Raw genomic sequence first — 20,368 nt, 5'->3', positions numbered from 1 at the left:
CTTATTATTATAAATATGGATAGGGTTGACCCGTCTCACGAATGAGACCGTTGCACAGGAGTGTTATTATATATATATATATATATATATATATATATATATATATATATATATATATATATGTAAAAAAATAACTAATCTTATTACTTATATATATTATATACATACATATAATTAGGGGTGGTTCGTGAATACCGCGGTATACCATATCAAAAAATTCGGTACCGAAATTTTCGATACCGATACCGTACCAAAAATTTCGGCATGCCGAAATTTCGGTATGAAATAAATTCAAACCGTTCTTACCGAAATTCGGCACGGTATCGGTATGATTCCGTGTATACCAAAATTTTCTTATAAAAAAAAGTTTAAAAAATATTTAAAAAGTCGGTATACCGATACCGTGCATATCTATACCGCGTATACCGACTTTTTAAATATTTTTCGGTATACCGAAATACCAATATTTTGTAAATCATATACCGATATCGAAAATTTCAGTACGGTATCATATCGGTATATACGATTTTTTTCGGTACGGTATATGCAGTATGACGGCATTTTGGTATTTTTTTTCTCAACCCTACATATAATACATAATCAAGGACATACAAAAATAAACTTGAGATGCATGAGTCAAGTAGAGATAATTTCATAAGTCAAAAAATTAATATATTTATGTTTATTAATTTAATACAAAAATATTCATCGATAAAAATAGATTAGAAATATGCATAAATTAAAGGAAAATAAATCAATAAATACTTTCTGTAAAATATTTTGTATAATTTAGAGTATTGATGTGACACTATTTTATTGGATGTGATAAATTGTAGGTCCAATAGAATAATGTCACATCATTGGAGGGCATGGTAGTGGGCATGATAGGTGGGCAGCTGAAAAAAACTATATATATATATATATATATATATCTATATTATAAATAAATTTTCTTATAATATATATAGAGGACTTTTCAGCTGCCCAACAATATTTCTCCATCTCGTCCCCTTTAGTTGTTTTTTTTTTATTTTTCGCATAACTAAAGCACGGTACCGGGTTTTAATTGTCGGGGACAAGTTAGACATCATTGGTTGGGCCGCTGAAAATTTATATATATATATATATATATATATATATATATATGAACTAGTAAATTTTATTGTATAAGAATATAAAAATTATTATTTAATTTTATAATAAAAAACCTAAAATATTTTGGGTCAATTTTTTTATTATAATATTAACTTTTAAAATTAATAAAAATATTTTGAATAACAAATATTTTTATAAATCAAAATTACTGTTTTAAAAAAAATACTATGTATCAAAAAATTATTAAGATTATGTATTGTTTCTAAATTTATCAAAATAAATAATATATATATATATATATATATATATTTAGACTAATATAAATACTTTATATGTGTACGTAATATGAATTAGATTCAAATAATATTTTTATGTTATAAAAAACTAAACTATCATAAACGGATGTATTATATATAATGTATAAAAATATATATAAATGAAATAATAATAATACTTTTACTTCTAATTTTTTAATAATATTTTAGATTTAATAAATTTTGATAATTAAAATATTTGTATATTATTATTATTCTTATTATTATCGGGGTGGGTTCGGGGATGAGGACATCATCCCCATACCCGTTCCAATATGTTTCGGGGATTTTTAAAAATCCCCGAACCCGAACCCATACCCGAAAATACTTCTCAAACCCGTCCTGTTTTGGGTTTTTCCCGCGGATACCCGAACCCGCGGGAAAAATTGTCATAGAGGCAGAAAGATGCTGATATCTGTAGGAAAAATTCTATCAATTTCAATTAGCTAAAGATGAAGTTTTAATTTCAATATGGTTTTCACTTGTGTTTGTTTCTTGCTATTTAATTTCTTTTACTCGTTTCTTTGCTATTTAATTTCAACTTTTGCTCATAAACATAATCACAAGGTGAAGTTTGATTTGGAAATTACGTCTGGACAGAAAAATTGCATCCAAAAGAATAAGCTTGCTTAGCTACAACCCTTACATGCATGGACTCAATACCTGACAAGCTATGGATGCAGAATGTCTCATTAAGTTGAGCTCTGCTTGTGATTTAACCCATCGTGCTTCATGATTATAGACAGAAAACTCTTTGACTTTTCCATTGTAAGTTGCTCTTTGAAATGCCTCCAAATTTGTATAAACAGATTTAGTTGTATTCACATTATGAAACAACTGGGATGATCTTTCTATCATCCTTGAGAGAATCTATCTGAAAAAAGAAAGTTAAGAGAATTGGAGGAAAACAGTAAATAGAGCATCTAATTAAAGCCAAAGAAGCAGTAGATAGTCATAGGTCTAACCTAAACAATGGACTCATGCACATTTGAAATATGCTAAAAGTTTATGAAAATATGCTATATAAGGAAGACGATCAATGGCCTAAAAGTACGTACTGCAATGCCACCTGGCTGTTGGAATCCGGTGATGTATTGATAATTAGCATCTTGTCGAAATGTATACGACACAATGTCATTCAAAATCTTTACTGGGGAAGATGCGACAATCGCTAAACTATCAAAAATATCAAAAAGTATATGTTTAGTTTAATAAATGCCTTAAAAATAACATTAATTTTTGCACAACAAATTAAACAAAAGGATGACATTGACACTTGACAGAATCATAAAACACAGTCTCTCGCCTTCTCCTTCACTCGCTCACTCACTCATCTCCCATTTTCACTGCACAGACATGAATCCCATCGTATCGAACAAGTTCAAGGCCAATGTCGTATCGAACAAGTTCAAGCCCTACATTGGGCACCTGCTCAAGTTGGCACACGGGGCTTGGGATGGGGAAAATTAGCGTTTTAGTCCTGTATGTTGGCTTTTTTTTTGTTTTGGTCCTGTATGTTGGCTTGTTTTGGAAAAGATCCTGTAACTCGGTTTTTGTTTTGGATTTAGTCCTATATGTTGGCTTATTTTGGTTTTGGTCCTGTAAGTTGGTTTGTTTTTTGGTTTTTGTCCTGTAAGTTATCATGTTTTGGAATTTAGAATTTGATCTCTAATTATTTTTATAAAAAAATATTTTTTATTCTTTCATGTTTTATTTGTTTATTGGTTTGAGATAATTACAACTAACTAATAAAAAATATATTTTTTACGCTTAAATTTTATTTAATCTAAATAATTTAATAAAATCTAAAATATGTTAATTTAATGTATTAAATGTAACATACTTTTGTTCATTTAAAAAGTAACAAACAAATATTCATTTGTATCGTTCTCACTGTAACTTCAATTTTTTTATTTATTTGGCAATAAGTGTCGCCCACTTAGCACCTATTAATGATCATATGGCATAAATAAGTTCCAACCTAAATTAACAAAATTAGCTAAAAAACTAAAAATATATTTAAAACATACTTTCGTTATTTTAAAAAGTAACACACTAATATTTTTTTATCGTTTCAACTATGGTTGACTGTTTTTGTTCCGCTTTTCTCGAAAACAAAGCTTTTTAGGTATGTTTCACGTTTATCACGCTTAATCGTCGTTTAAGCGTGCTTTTTAGAACACTGCAAATAAATAAAATCTTGTTGCTCCCTCTAGGCGACGGAGAAAAAATACAAAAAAAAAAAAAAAAAACCAAGTTATTGTACCTTTTAAAAAATAATTATTATGTTAAAAATAATTAGAAGGTCAACATCTAAATTTTAAACTTAATTAATTAATTTATAAAATCATAAAAAAATATTTATTATAAAAACTTAAGCGGTGAAGTTGGAAAGTCAACATTTAAATTCTAAATTTAATTTATTATTTTAAAATAAAAAACATAGACGCTTATTCTAACTTAACCGGACTTAATTTGGTCAAAATCGTATCTTTTCAATGACCAAAATAAAAAAAACAAGTCAACTATTAGAACCAAATTAAAAAAATCCAAATTAATGTGTTTTTTTTCAAAACATGACTTTGTATAGGACCAAAACCAAAAAAATAAGCCAAACTTATAGGACCAAAACCAAAACAATCAACATATAGGACTAAATCCAAAGAAAAAACAGAGTTACAGGATCTTTTCCAAAACAAGCCAATATACAGGACCAAAACCAAAAGGAAGCCAAGATACATGACTAAAACGCTAATTTTCCCCTTGGGATGTCTATATGCTGGGTGAAACCACGAGGCGATCCGTGGAAGACGCTGAAGCAGCTAGGCTTCGGGAAGCAATGGAAAATGAGTGGTGCATGGGTCTCATGGTGCAGCAGACCCAGCATTTGAAGGAGATGGCGATGGCGCTCATGGAGAAGAAGAAAGGAAAAAAGAAAGGTGAGAAATAGCCAGTGAAAAGTTTGGAAATTACGGAAATCAGAGTACTAAATATTATATTAATTAAATGTTAAATAAATAGGTAAGGATGGATTTGGATTTTGGTTGGCTGTTTGTCTTCATTTTGTTACATTTCAAGAAAATGTTAATCCTACGTATTTATATGCTAATGCGTTTGGTACGTGGGATAAATGTGGGATTGTGGTTTCAGTCAAACGTTTGACTTGTTTTTCTGTAAAAACAAAGATAACAATAGGCACGTGATTCTGTACTGTTCAATCTTGAAAATGGGGGAATTAAATCCATCTGAAAAGCGTGGGTTTGTGAGTCCCCCATGCAGTACCAAATCAAATTCATACCCAAAAAATCTCTCTCATACCCACTTCGTTTTGAATTTTTCTCTTGGATCCCCAAACCCATAGAAAAAATTGTCATTCCTAATTGAAAGTCATATGTTACACTAAATTTGAAAAGTATACCATGACTACTATATATATATATATATTTTTTCAACCTACAATCATTTTCTTGTTCAAATAACTTTTAATGAAAATTTTATCGAATTGAATCCAATTTATCTCCAAATTTGAATCAACCAAATCGGATTAAAATCTATTATAACCAAATATTTTGACAAAAATTTCAAAATTAATAACTTAAATATGAAATTTTTATAATAAAACACTTTATGCCTTAAAAAAATAATAATAACAATAACAAAAATTACCTACGATAATAAATTTAGAAACACTAAAAATAATTATAGATAATATTTAATCCTAGTAAAAAATCAAAATCTAATTATTTAATAATTCGGTTAATATATTACTAAAAAAATTAAAATAAAATTATAAATTACGAACATTCACTACACGGCGCGCGTGGCGTGGTATGTCCCAATTAGTACCAATCACATAATAGAGTTTTTCACACCGGCAGGCGGCGCGTCGTGAGGCTATGTTGAGTGAGCGGCGCACTGAGCTCATGGAGCAGCAGACTCGCTTCTTGGAGCAGCAGACACACTTCATGGAGGAGATCAAAGACTACATGAGAGTGAAGAATGGTGAGTGAAAGAGCTACGATCTTTGAGACGAGAGTAAATGATGAATATTATTACCTAAATAAATTTGTAAACATTTGGATATTGGATTTTGGTTGATTTTTGCAGAATATTTCTTAAGTTTCTAGTTCATCGGTGTTAAGTTTCTAGTTCATCGGTGAGAGTGAAGCTTCTCATCTGATTTTTAGTTTACAACTGGTTGAGCTGTAAATGGCATATTGATGAATTATTCTTAAGATTTAGTAGCGTGTTCTTGGAATTTTTGTGTTTAGCATCGTTTACTAGTAGCGTACCAATCAAATCATATAGAATAGGCCCTGGGTTTGCAAGGTTGTTACTAGTTTTGGGGTTCTCCGTTTCAAGTTTTGTTATATATTGGATGTGTGTACATTAAAAACAACATATAAAAACAATCATATATACGGATATTTTGTTTCGGTCCCCATCCATATCTCATGTATGTGTGTATTATCTATACAAATATATGTATATCACAAATCATAATTAAATTATTATTTATGTTTTGTAACATATATTTTACGCGTCAACATAAATAAATATAATATAGATACGATACTATATATATTAAGTATGTTTAGTTGAATGTTTTAATTAAAAATATCATTTCTTACACAACACCACAAAAGCCGATCGAGCACATCCATGTGAATGAAATTCGAAGTTCTTGTACATTAATAATCAAGGTGGTCGAAATTTGTTAAATGTTTTAATGATATAATATTCTTTTTAAATATATTGCACTTTAATTTTACACGGTAAAGTTGGACTAATTAAGCTGTCAAACGAACACATTACAATAACCACGTTGGTTTGGATTTAATTAGGAATGAAAATGGGCCCGACCCCCACAGTTAACTCGGCGAGGCAGGACGGTTCTAGACCCGGTCAATCGGGTCCACATGCAGGTTCAGGGCAAGTCACGGGTTTGATCGGACGTGCCCCGCCAATATTATTATAATTTTATTTTGTTATTAATTATAATTAAAAATTGATAATTTTTATTCGTGATATGTTTTTTATCCTAAATATTTTTTTGAGATGATCTTTTTTTATCCTAAATGTTATTAATATAAATTTCAAAAATAAATTTCATAATGTTTTGTTAATTTTTTTAACTTATTTAAAATTTTATTTTATAAAATTTGAATTATATAAAATTTGACGGGTCCAGCGGATTTAACGTGGATTATACCCGCAAAGTTCGTGGGATGAGACGGGATGGGTCTAAATGGAGTCGGGGCAGGTCCCAACCACTCTCGAGTTCACTCTCTGTCTTGATTGTCCCGCTGTCATTCCTAATTGTAAATTGTAAGTACTATTATGTCCAATATTTTGCGCAACGCTGAAGTGCTAGTAATCAACTAGGTTTTCAAAAAGATTTGTATTGTTTTATGTACATCGTTGAATGTTACATTGAAGGTAAGGATGACAATGGGACGGGTCGTGGACGGGAATGTCTTTCCCATCCCCGTTCCCGAATACAAAATCAGTCCCCATATCCGCCCCATTCCCCGTTATTTTTATCGGCGATTCTCCATCCACATATTTGTGGGGACTTAATCCTCATCCCCGTCCCCATATCCGAATATATATACAAATATATATATTTTTAGTTTCATTTTTATATATATTATTAGTCAATTTTATTTTAAAATTCATAAAAAAAATTGGTGTTTAAAATTTTGATTGTAAAATTAAAATTTAACATATATATTTAATTAAAAATATCTCTGTCAATCAAGATTATTTTTTAAATAGATGAAAATTGTTCTTTTAAAATACTACAAACTAATAAATACTATTATTTTAATTTTAATATTTAGAATAATTTATAAATTATTCAAAGATTTAATAAAATTTGATAAATAAAAAATATTAATACTTCATTATTATTATTGTTGTTGTTGTTGTTGTTGTTGTTGTTGTTCTTATTATTATTATTATTATTATTATTATTATTATTATTATTATTATTATTATTATCGGGACGGGTTTAGGGATTGAGACAGCAACACCATACCCGCCCCAATATGATTCGGGGATTTTTAAAAATCCCCGAACCCAAACTCATACCCAAAAAATCTCCCTCATATCCACCCAGCAACAAATTTTTCTCGTGGGTCCCCAAACCATGGGAAAAAATTGTCATCCCTAATTGAAGGTCATTTGTTACATTAAATTTGAAAAGTATACCATGACTACTCTATATATATATATATATATATATATATATATATATATACAACACTATATGCCCACTTCATGCCCACCATGTACAATAGATGAGTTGACCGGTATAATAGATGAGTTGACTTATACATGGTGGGCATGAAGTGAGCATATAGTATTGGACACCATAAAAAAACTATATATATATATATATATATATATATATATGTTCAACATACAATCTTTTTCTTGTTCAAAAAAACTTTTAATGAAAATTTTATCGAATTGAATCGAATTTCTCTCCAAATTTGAATCAACCAAATCGGACTAAAATCTATTATAACCAAATATTTTGACAAAAAATTCAAAATTAATAACTTAAATATGAAATTTTTATAATAAAACACTTTATGCCTTAAAAAAATAACAATAACAATAACAAAAATTACCTACGATAATAAATTTAGAAACACTAAAAATTATTATAGATAATATTTAATCCTAGTAAAAAATCAAAATCTAATTATTTAATAATTCGGTTAATATATTACTAAAAAAATTAAAATAAAATTATAAATTACGAACATTCACTACACGGTGCGCGTGGCGTGGTATGTCCCAATTAGTACCAATTACATAATGGAGTTTTTCACACCGGCAGGCGGCGCGTCGTGGGGCTATGTTGAGTGAGCGGCACACTGAGCTCATGGAGCAGCAGACTCGCTTCATGGAGTAGCAAACACGCTTTATGGAGGAGATCAAAGACTACATGGGAGTGAAGAGAGGTGAGTGAAAGAGCTACGATCTTTGATATGAGAGTAAATGATTAATATTATTACCTAAATAAATTTGTAAACATTTGGATATTGGAATTTGGTTGATTTTTGCAGAATATTTCTTAAGTTTCTAGTTCATCGGTGTTAAGTTTCTTGTTCATCGGTGAGTCTTAAGCTTCTCATCTGATTTTTAGTTTACAACTGGTTGAGCTGTAAATGGCATATTGATGAATTCTTCTTAAGATTTAGTAACATGTTCTTGGAATTTTTGTGTTTGGCATCGTTTACTAGTAGTGTACCAGTAATTTTGGAATTTTGATAATATATGTATATGTTAGTGCATTTCCGTGTAAAGCATTGAACAAGGAATCTAGATTTTTGGTAACTTAGAATTATTCTTTTGGATTTTGAAGATACACTTTGAACAAAAGTCCTAGCTTTGTTTATTGGCTTTGAATTGATGCTAGAATCATGTCATTTGATTTAAAATCAAAAGAGATATGTTCATTTTATTGAAACTGGCCTGTGTTAGAAATTATGGTGTGAGTCTGTGTATTGTCTTATTGTTCTTTTGAATTCTGAAATTTATCATGACATAATTTGAAGTTAAAGTTCAAATAAAACTGGTAGATAATTATGTTTTCTTTGATTTGCCACCAATTATAGCTCATTTGGATTTCCGTGTAATGCATTGAACAAGGAGTCTAGATTTTTGGCAACTGAGAATTATGCTTTTGGATTTTGAAGATACACTTTGAACAAAATTCTTAGTTTTGTTTATTGGCTTTGAATTGGTGATAGAATCATGTCATTTGATTTAAAATCAAAAGAGATATGTTCATTTTATTGAAACTGACATGTGTTAGAAATTATGGTGCGAGTCTTTGCATTATTTTACTGTTCTTTTGAATTCTGGAATTTATTATGACATAATTTGAAGTTGAAGTTCAAATAAAACCGGTAGATAATTCTGTTTTCTTTGATTTGCCACTAGTAATAGCTCATTTGGATTTCCGTGTAATGCTTGGTAAGTTCCAATTCACCAACCTTTATTAATCCTTGGTAAGTTTTTTTTTCCCGCAGTTCTAAATAGTAAATCGAGTTACAAAAAAATAGGTTCCTGTGACTTGTAATTTCGAATAATACTATTTTGACTTCTTTCCATCCTTTTGAAGATCTAAGTTTTCTTATTATAGAAAATTCTTTTTCTTCTGGTGGAATTTCTTGAATAGGGGATTTTTCTTACCTTCGACTTGTCATTCGGTCACCTTGAAAAGATAACCTTCGGGTTTCTATTTTAAGGTATCTGTATAGAACCGGCTTATCTTGATTTTTAATGTTTGTTTCTTGAATTAAAGAAAACTCGATTTTTTTCGGGTATATTGCTTCAACAACTTTCCCAAAAATCTCTAGAATTTCAATAAACTCATTTCTAATAAATAATTCAGAATAGTGAGTATTAAAAGAGCATATGAAATTTGATATGTAATAGAATATGACCTGTTACTTTCCTTCATTAATCTTTTTTTCTTGAAGTTTTGATGCAACGTCAATGCTCGAATAAAGTCTCTGTCAGCTAAATTGTAGGATATTCTCGGATAAATAAATCCTACAATTTTTTCTGCACATAGATTTCCTGATATAGTACCCAAAACATCTTGAATATTTCTCATTCTTTTATCGCATACCTACGATATCTATGGGTAAATTTATTCCTTCTTTAAAAGTTATCTTGATCATTATTTGGATTGCTCCAATATGAATCAAGGACATCGTCCTTGCTATCTCACTTTTTAGCTTTTGCAATTCCTCTCTTATTTCTTCAAAAGGAATTAACTGCATCTCTATTTGATCACTCGTCAACTCTATAGAGATTGTCAATATGGTAGCGCTTAGTCGTATGACACCCAAATTAACCCAACTCAATTCAACTAAATAAACATGTATTAGCGAGATTAGGGATCATTCCCACAAGGAAGGTGCAATTTATTGTGGTCTTAAAAATACTGAAAATAAATGAAAAGGGGGTTCTTAAATTTTCGAATTAACTAACTAAAATTAAAAGCAAATAAAATAAATTTTATCACTAGCATGCAATATTAAAATAATAACGAAACGATTAATTAAAACAAGTCTTGGTGTTGATCAACTACACCCTTGAAGTTATTCACTCGATCATCGATTTTCTAAAAATAATTAATTCTCATTGAATATTCATCATTGGAAATTTAATTTCCATCTCACCTTAATTTTAATTAATTAGACACAAGCGTTTTAAATTAACCCTTACCAATAAACCAATCAAGTTACAAGCGATCAAGATTTAAATTCAAAATATCATTCAATTAAAACTAGTGAGATTGATGAATCTAGACAACACAAACACAAGCAGCTGTATTTAATATAGTCAATTATTATTTCTACGAATTAACAAATTCACAAGCGAAAAATATTAATCATAGTTGCTTCACAAATTAAATGAATCAAACAATTACGGATTTGATATCTAATTTAGTTGTAGATTGTATGAGAAAATTATTAGATAGTCAGCCAATAATTAAACATACAAGCATATCAATCAATTTCATACAACTCTTGATACTCAAATAAAAATAAACAATCAAAATCAAAATCTCACGAGATAAATAAAAACTTCAAAGGGTTTGTCTTCCTCAACCAAGTATTAAAACTTAGAAGAATTCAAGAAAGAAATTAAATATAAGAACAAAAAAGATAAAACCTAGCAGCCAAGAGTTTCTTCCGTGTTCAAGTCTCCTAGCCGCCTCTCTATCTCTGCGTGCGATCGAAAAGATGATTACCAGCTCTAAAAATCGAGATAATATATTATAATTAAGGCTAGAGTCCTTCCCACAAAATTTTCCTTTTCAGATAATATTTCCCGAAATCCGCATCTTGCTCGATCTATCAAAAGTTGCCGATCGAGCGAGCAACTTTATGTCCCAAATTTTAAAATTTCGCGACATGCACCGACCCCGTGCCAAGTCAGTGCCTAGGTCCGTGCATACCTCCCTTCCAGCGTGAAATTTTTTTGAAAAATTCATATCTCGAGTTCTAGTCGTGGAATCAAGACGAAATTTGGACATAAGCTTCAAAACATCTTGAACTTTAATTTGAACGGTAAAGATTGGATTTATATCTCTGTAGCATTAAAAATTAATTTTTTATCATTGCTGCTCCGTAGTTCATTCTTGCGGCTCTTCTCTTTCATTCATTTGCTCCATTTATTTTATTTTCCTATATCAAATCACAAACCATGATTAGGAACCATGATTAGGAACTATAAAAACAATTAAATCACTCCAAACAAACCTAATCATCATAATTTAACCCAAATAAACATAAGAAAATATGGACATATCACATTTCCCTTCTGGATACTTTGTAAATCAAATGATGTCTTCTTTGTCTAAGCCCTAAGTTTTCTAAGACTCTTTCTACTTGTCCTGCCGAAAATTCTTGGTAATTCTATAATGTTGTATTTTCTCTCATAATCCTTTGGACCATATTATGAAATATCGTGGTTTAACTAAAAAACTCAGTCAAACTCTCATATGTTTCATGTCGAAACACTTTTTCTTTAGTCTGATTCTGATTCCTCATCAGATCCTTCTTGGCTAAACAGTATCTCTTCTTCGTATATGCTTTCATCTTATGGGATATCCTCAAACTGATATACTTGGACTAGATCTTGAAAGAAAACCACATCATCCATATTCGGTGTTGCTTCAAAGAGTTTAACTCCTCTTTTCTCGTTTTTTGGACAATTTGTAGATATATGTCCTCTTGCTTCATATGTCCAGCAATTGCAATCCTTGAAAATTTCGCTTGCTCTTGTATGAGTTCTTCTGAAAGTTCTTCTGGATGGTGTTCTTCTCCTACTTTGTCATGTGCTTGTTGTTGGAGATGTTCTTGTAGGTCAACTTCTTTTTCCCGATCTATAAGATCTGGCCTTTTGTTTGGACCAAAATGTTCTTGGTTTCCAAGAACTTCTCATTCTTTTATTGTATGGATTATTTTTGAATTTCTTTTTCTTAAATCCCTGCGATTTATTTCCAATAACCGTAGGGAGATCATTTTCTCTACAACATAGAAGAGTATGGTTATTAATACCCCTTATCTTTTTGTAGTTCTTTTGTAATGCTGTCATATGACACTATTCTGTCAATTTTCTTCTAAGAAAAGAGGCTTGTAAGGCCCTGAAATTAATTATTTCATGATTATCAGAGTTGATCATTATTTATTTTGGAATTAATGGAGATTATTTGAGCCAGGATTGAATTGATTGAATTTGGAGTTTCAGGGATTGGATTGCAAATAAGTCGGTTGACTAGTCAATGGGGATTAATATATTATATTGATTTATATAATATCTCACCATCACTCTCCTTTCTCCCCTCACCACACATCGACAGAGAGAGAGACCGAGAAGCCATGCCCAATTTCTTCAAGCTTTTTTTTCATCCAATTCGCACGATCCGACCGTCAGATTTTGATTCCGAGTTGAGTTTCACGATCACCGCAATGAGAGCTTCATTCTGACGTAAGTTTTGCTACGATCCACGAACTTTGAATTTTGTTGGGTTTTTAGAATTTGATAATATTGGAGTATGTTGTTCTCGAGCTAGCATAGATCGTGTATTTGAAGTCGGTTCGGAAAAAGAACGAAGTTTGGATTTTATATGATTTTTGGAGCATAAATTCGAAAATGGGGTTTTGAATATTGTTGAGATTTTTTTTGTGTTTTGGAGGAATTGGAAGATGATATGAGTTGTTTAGAATTGTTGGATGTTGTTGTTGATTTTTGGTTTGACCGTTTATAGCCGTTATGCCGTCGAAATCGAGTTTGAATGGGAGATTGTATTGTTTCGATTTCATTTCCGGGTTTGTTTGAATTAGTAGATTGATATCGAATCCGTATGTTCAACATTTTCAGATTTGGGTTGAAGGTTCGGGTTTGGAACGGACTTGGGACCTTTGAACCAATTCAAGAGTTGAAGAACGGTATAGTTTTGAACTTCTTGAGATAGCTCGACTTGTTTTTATTCTATATTGATTGAGTTCGATTGTCTTTTTCAGATTTGAATTTCCGACGAACTTGAAAAAGGTAAGAAGATGACATTTGAATGAATGGGACGATTAACTCGAATTTGAATTAATTCGAGTGCCCAAAAGAAATCACATACTGCATGTTATTTGTTGGTGTGAACTTGATTGATTTATTTTGATATTTCATCGCATTCATATTGAGCCAATTACCTTGGTTTTACGGGCAAGAGAGGTCCAGAAGAATTAGACTTTCTGTGGACTATAGCTGAGTGACATTGGTTAGCAGATTTTTATCAATTGTCGAGAAACACTCTCTATAGGTGCCCAGAGTCTAGAGAAGTAAAATATACACCGTCCACCTCGATCGGGAGAGTCGGTGTATTGGTGATATTTTGTCCTCGGGATCCCAATTAAGAAAAGAGAACTTTTACCTTGTGATTATCCAGACTTGATAATCCTTGTTTTAAAGACATGCATTGCACTTTATGCAATTGATTTGGAGTTATTGACATGATATTGGAACTCTTGTTTGATTGTTTCATATATCTCGTTCGATATATTATTTGATATGCATGTTTTGTCTCTTTTACTGGGAATATTATTCTCACCGGATTATCCGGCTGTTGTCTTGTCTTTGTATGTGTGCTTGGCAACAGGTGGGGCAGGACCAAGTCAGAGATCGCATGGCTAGGTGGATGAGTTGATAGAGTGAGGTCTTGTGGTTGTAGAAGTCGAATTTGTATTTGAACTTGTATCGTATGGTATTTTGGATTGTGGAACTTAGAATTGATGCATGTTCTACACTTTTATGTGTTTGAATACCTTGTTGCTAGAATTTTGTACCAATGCATGATTTTGTTGTTAGAGCGATGATTGGTTCACTCCCCTGAGCTTTGGTCGTGCGTTGGATTGGTTTTTAGCAGCAGGAGCAGAGCGCCGCGTAGCCCGTTTTATCCCGGGCAGGGCGCCATGCGGGCCCGCGCCTCGCAAGGGCACGGCCGCGCGTTAGCCAGGGTTCCATGCGCGCCCGCGCGTCGGCCAGAGGGCCGTGCGCGGCCGCACCAAGCTGAGGCGCGGCCGCGCGGCCTCCCCTAAAAAAAAAATATTCTCGACTTTTAATGCTTGCTAGATTGTTTACTCTTTGATTAGATATTTAGAACCGAGGTCTCACATTAAGTGGTATCAGAGCGATAAGATTCTTGGACTGAATTTAGAAGTGAGTGGGGTAGATCGAGTTCGCATGAATTGAATTCTCGCATGTGATTGAGTTATTTAAATTGATTTGTTTAAATACCATGCGAGCATGCTTTATTAATTGAGAATTATTTGAATTACATGACTATGTGATTTAAATTTTAAAGCATGAATTACTTGAAGTATGAACTGTATTTCTATTTCGGATCCGAGTTACACCATCTGCTTGAGCTAGCAGATCAGAGATTGTTTGCGATATGAACTAGAATCCGATTGAGATCTGAAATTCAGTTAATGCTAGTCGAACGAAATTATCAAACAGAGATGTGGAACACCGAATTTTGAGATGGAGATTTAGCATCCTTTTCATACTGATTACCAGAATTGTCTCCTGAAGAATTTTAGCAAACAACAACTAGCAGTAACTCCTTCGACTGATCTAGATCGTACCACTATTGCATTGATTGATGTCACTCTGAGACCGATGGGATTACTACCAAGGAGGTTTTAGTCATGTAGATTACCAATTTTTTACGAGTACAGAGAATGGTGTTGGACGCAGAAGTTGAATTTAAGAAATCGATCTGTTGGGTGATTCTCTAAACTACACAGTTGACCGGAGAATTTGGTTAGTGTGGTACCAACTTAGAGGATTGATGAAAGTTGGTAGAATTTGAAAAAGAGAGCATTAGGGAATCAAGGTTCGATCACTTTTTTGGAATCCGCTTTCATCCAAATTTCTTCGACATATTCCTTTTCACCGTTCGATCAGAGTTAGAGGGACTTGGAGATCATCTTTAATCGAAGAGAAAGTAGTTTATGAAATCAGTGAGTAGTGCCTTGAGATCAGAAGACGCTGTCAGATCTGTCATCAGCCCGGACACTATGCCAGAGTTCGTCATCATGATATTATCGAAAGATCTCCGAAGGGATTTTCTTTGTGTCTTTAACTCCGACAAAGGTACTAGCCGTTTCAGTTGTTCCTTTCGTCCGCAATAGCAGAATCTATGAGAATTTAATCATATGATGAATCAATCTTCGAGGCAACAGATTCTAATTGTACTCTTATCGAGGATCAGACTTAGATTTCACCGATGATGACCGCAGGAAACAGTAGAGTAGGGTTTCTATTCTTATTCTAATATGATCGGTTACGCACCTTATCTTTCTTCTTATCGATATTTACTGATGCATCTCGGTTGTTGAATTTTGATTAACAGTAGTCGCAATTCTTTGAATTGATGGGATAAGTTGGAACCGAATAGTATTGTACTTCAGATTCAGATTTGATTGAGATTTTGATTTGATTTTAACTGAGCAGTATCGTACTTCAGTTATCAGATTTTGATTTGATTTTTTGTTAGCTGCTTTATCCAGTACAGGACTATTGGGGATTGTTTTAGGAAGTTGAAAGATTCAGATCCGAGTCAATAGACGAATGGAAATCCTCCGGTAAGGATTCTCGATTCCAGGATTCTTTGTTAGTTGATCTGCCGAATGACCTTCTGATTTTAGAATTTCGCGGAGGAATTCTCTTGTTCACAGCTGATGTCCTAGAATCTAGCATGAATTGGTTGATAAACCAGTGGTTAGAGAGTTGATGTTATCATCCATATGAGATTTCTGGATTACCTCTGAGTCATGAGGTTAGATTCAGCAATGACTTGAGATCAGACATCATCAGCTGAGAGTTTGATAGAAAGAAGTATTGAAAACTGGACTTGGATCAAGGTATGACTGCTTTGGAGTATAGTCGTACCATTTGAAGTGAAACTCGTCTACATTATTGTAGATCTTTTGAACTGAATCTATCAGATATATTTAGATGAAATTAGAAATTCTTATCGATCTTTTCGGTTCTGTTCGAAAAATAGTACTGATCATATAGAGTATGGGATAATGGTCTTGCAGAATTGAGTGCCGAGACGTTGCATGCTATACTATTGAAGTCTGAATTTTGATTGTATCGAGATGTCCTTTCCTCGATCATATTAATTCTAGAGCTGGAATTTATGTGATCATTGCAAGACCGAAGCTGTTTTGATTGAAGCCAAACCGACATCTGTACCTGAGAATTGAAGATTTTGAGTTCTATAGCAGATTTTCGAGAGATTTTTATCGTCGTTGAGCCAATTTCTCACTCCAGAGAATGCACTTGTACCTGAACCGAATCTTATGAGATCAGTTTGTTTGACATGAATAAGAGATCGACCCGAGATCCAGTATTTATTATTTTCCTCTGTACTGATAATCTTCAGTGCATTGCATCTTTTTATCCAGATTCTGGAGGTATTCTTATTCAGAAAGAGTCTGTGATAGCTCGGTCATAGTAGCAGCTGAAGCAGTACGAGACTCAACATCCGATTCATGATATTGAATTGGCAGTAATATTATTGCTTGTAAGATCGGGCATCACTATCTCCAGTGATATTTTCGAAGTCTTTTCTGAACTGAGAAGTCAAAGTATGAGTTTCACAACCGAACTGATTTTGAGATTGAGGAAAAGATTGGATATGATGAAGAATCTAATGGTGAATTCCAGTATGAACTGAAGTAATACAATGCAGCAACTGAGGTTTGAACAGAATGATCTATTATTATTTTATCTACTACCATTATTCTCTTTGAGCCGATGGATCTGTTCTTATTTTATCTACTATCCTTGACTTCGTCGACCGATGAGTGTTGCACTTCTGATTTAGAGTCTGGAACATATATGAAGTCAATCAGAATTATTTTATCCGAACTGAGCCAGAATTGATTTAGAAGATGGGGATAGCGCAGAATACATATTCGAATTGGAGAATTTAATGAAGAAGAGTCAGAACTGGGCATAGTCTGAGTTTCAGGACAGTGACGATACCTCAGTTGTGAGTAATTGTTTTTTTGTGCCAGAGATTTTGATTGAGACAGAGTATCTTGAGATTGGCACTTTGCAGTTATTCATTATTCTTTCAGAAGACCGAAAGATATTCAGAGGATTGAGGAATCGACCTTTATAGGAACAAATGAAGAATGAGGTTCGAAGTATGATTTCGTAATTGCTAGTCTGTCCACTTTTGATAGCTGATAGAGAGAAGGAACCGACTGTCTGTGGTACAGTTAATTGTCAGAATGAAAAGAAGATTACTTTTCGACGAATACCTTTCTGAAGCTATCGATCAGTCTGGAAATTTGAAGCCACCTAAGCTTTAATAGATCGATTGCAGAAGTATGCTACTGTACTCCATACGGAATGAATTCCAGACTCGACCCGATGTCGATAAGTTGGTCAGAAAGAATTTCAGATTGTTTTGCTCGTCGCAGTTTATCCGTGCAGAATAGAATTGGGAGTGTTTAGCATGTGGTCACGGAGGTATGGAACTGTCTGAATTGGAGATGCTATCTGATTATAATCGAGATATTGTTATAGTCTGCTTTTGTTTCCGTACATAATGGATTTCAGATACGATAATATGATTGGGATTGTTGTCAGGAGGACTTTCAGATAGTTGACTTGTCAAGGTCTGTCCTTTCAAAATAGGATTTTGAGTTAACTCTCACCTTGAATTCAGTCTTTGAGAGACTTTTGTTCTTGGATTATAATTGGGTTTAGTTTATTATCCTCAGAACGACGGACAGGCACTACAGCTCAGATAGTTGACTTGTCAAGGTCTGTCCTTTCAAAATAGGATTTTGAGTTAACTCTCACCTTGAATTCAGTCTTTGAGAGACTTTTGTTCTTGGATTATAATTGGGTTTAGTTTATTATCCTCAGAACGACGGACAGCCTAAAATAAGCGATATAGACTTTAAGAGGATGTGCTGAGCTGTAGTGCTTGATTTTGGCACTAGCTGGTTGGATTCTCATCTTTTGCGAAGTTTCGGTACAACACTTACCAGGCGAGTATATTAATATCAATTTTTATAAATGAGTTGTACGAGAAGAAATAAGAATCCAAATTGAATTGGGATGATGTTCGGAGTTCCCTGACTTGGGATCAGATTTGATTCGAGGTTCGATAGACGGATGGAGAATTCCTGTCTAGGATGAAGACGACTTGGAAGGAAGGTGAACGAAGTAGTAGGATTCCAACGCAGATCTCTGTACTTATGTTCAGGGAGGCAGCATAATTCATAAGATTCCTCCTTTTAGAGGCTGTGGCGGTTATGATAAGAGAGAAAACTGTCTCGATGAACTCACGGGCTCCTTGGAAATTCTAGAGGAGATAGGCAATCTCACCTACCGAATTTTATTCCTTCAGTTCTCCTTGTTTTCCATTACTTTGTTCTTCCGTATTCTTTGGGTATTCTCGACGTGCTTCACGTCTTTTGTTGCCAAATTCACATATTTTCTTTGATGTCGAGACGGAAATTGATGAGTCTCCAGTTTTGTTTGAGACAACCGAATCCGATGAGTTTATGCAGTTGAGCCGATTCGGATTTGAAGAAACGGTGCAAGAAGCGGAGTTGATTAGAACCGCGATTTCAGAGTTGTTTTGAGAGAAGAATTATTTAGCAGTCTTCGAACTTTATCTTGTTTACTGAGATGGAATTGCTTTGATTTCGAGGACGAAATCGATTCTTAAAGGGGGAGAATTGTAAGGCCCAGAAATTAATTATTTCATGATTAGCAGAGTTGATCATTATTTATTTTGGAATTAATGGAGATTATTTGAGCCGGGATTGAATTGATTGAATTTGGAGTTTCAGGGACCGGATTGCAAATAAGCCGGTTGACTAGTCAATGGGGATTAATATATTATATTGATTTATATAATATCTCACCATCACTCTCCTTTCTCCCCTCACCACGCATCGACAGAGAGAGAGACCGAGAAGCCATGACCGATTTCTTTAAGCTTTTCTTCCGTCCGATTCGCACGATCCGACCGTCAGATTTTGATTCCGAGTTGAGTTTCACGATCACCGCAACGAGGGCTTCATTCTGACGTAAGTTTTGCTACGATCCACGAACTTTGAATTTTGTTGGGTTGTTAAAATTTGATAATATTGGAGTATGTTGTTCTCGAGCTAGCGTAGATCGTGTATTTGAAGTCGGTTCGGAAAAAGAGCGAAGTTTGGATTTTATATGATTTTTGGAGCATACATTCGAAAATGGGGTTTTGAATATTGTTGAGATTTTTTTTGTGTTTTGGAGGAATTGGAAGATGATATGAGTTGTTTAGAATTGTTGGATGTTGTTGTTGATTTTTTATTTGACCGTTTATAGCTGTTATGCCGTTGAAATCGAGTTTGAATGGGAGATTGTATTGTTTCGGTTTGATTTCCGGGTTTGTTTGAATTAGTAGATTGATATCGAATCCTTATGTTCAACATTTTCAGATTTGGGTTGAAGGTTCGGGTTTGGAACGGACTTGGGAGCTTTGAACCAATTCAAGAGTTGAAGAACGGTATAGTTTTGAACTTCTTGAGATGACTCGACTTGTTTTGATTCTATATTGATTGAGTTCGATTGTCTTTTTCAGATTTGAATTCCCGACGAACTTGAAAAAGGTAAGAAGACGACATTTGAATGAATGGGATGATTAACTCGAATTTGAATTAATTCGAGTGCCCAAAAGAAATCACATACTGCATGTTATTTGTTGGTGTGAACTTGATTGATTTATTTTGATATTGCATCGCATTCATATTGAACCAATTACCTTGGTTTTATGGGCAAGAGAGGCCCAGAAGAATTAGACGTTCTGTGGACTATAGCTGAGTGACATTGGTTAGCAGATTTTTACC

This window comes from Henckelia pumila, chromosome 3 (assembly GCF_033568475.1).
Source record: "Henckelia pumila isolate YLH828 chromosome 3, ASM3356847v2, whole genome shotgun sequence".
Classification (NCBI taxonomy): Eukaryota; Viridiplantae; Streptophyta; class Magnoliopsida; order Lamiales; family Gesneriaceae; genus Henckelia; species Henckelia pumila.
This window is presented reverse-complemented; position numbering follows the sequence as displayed.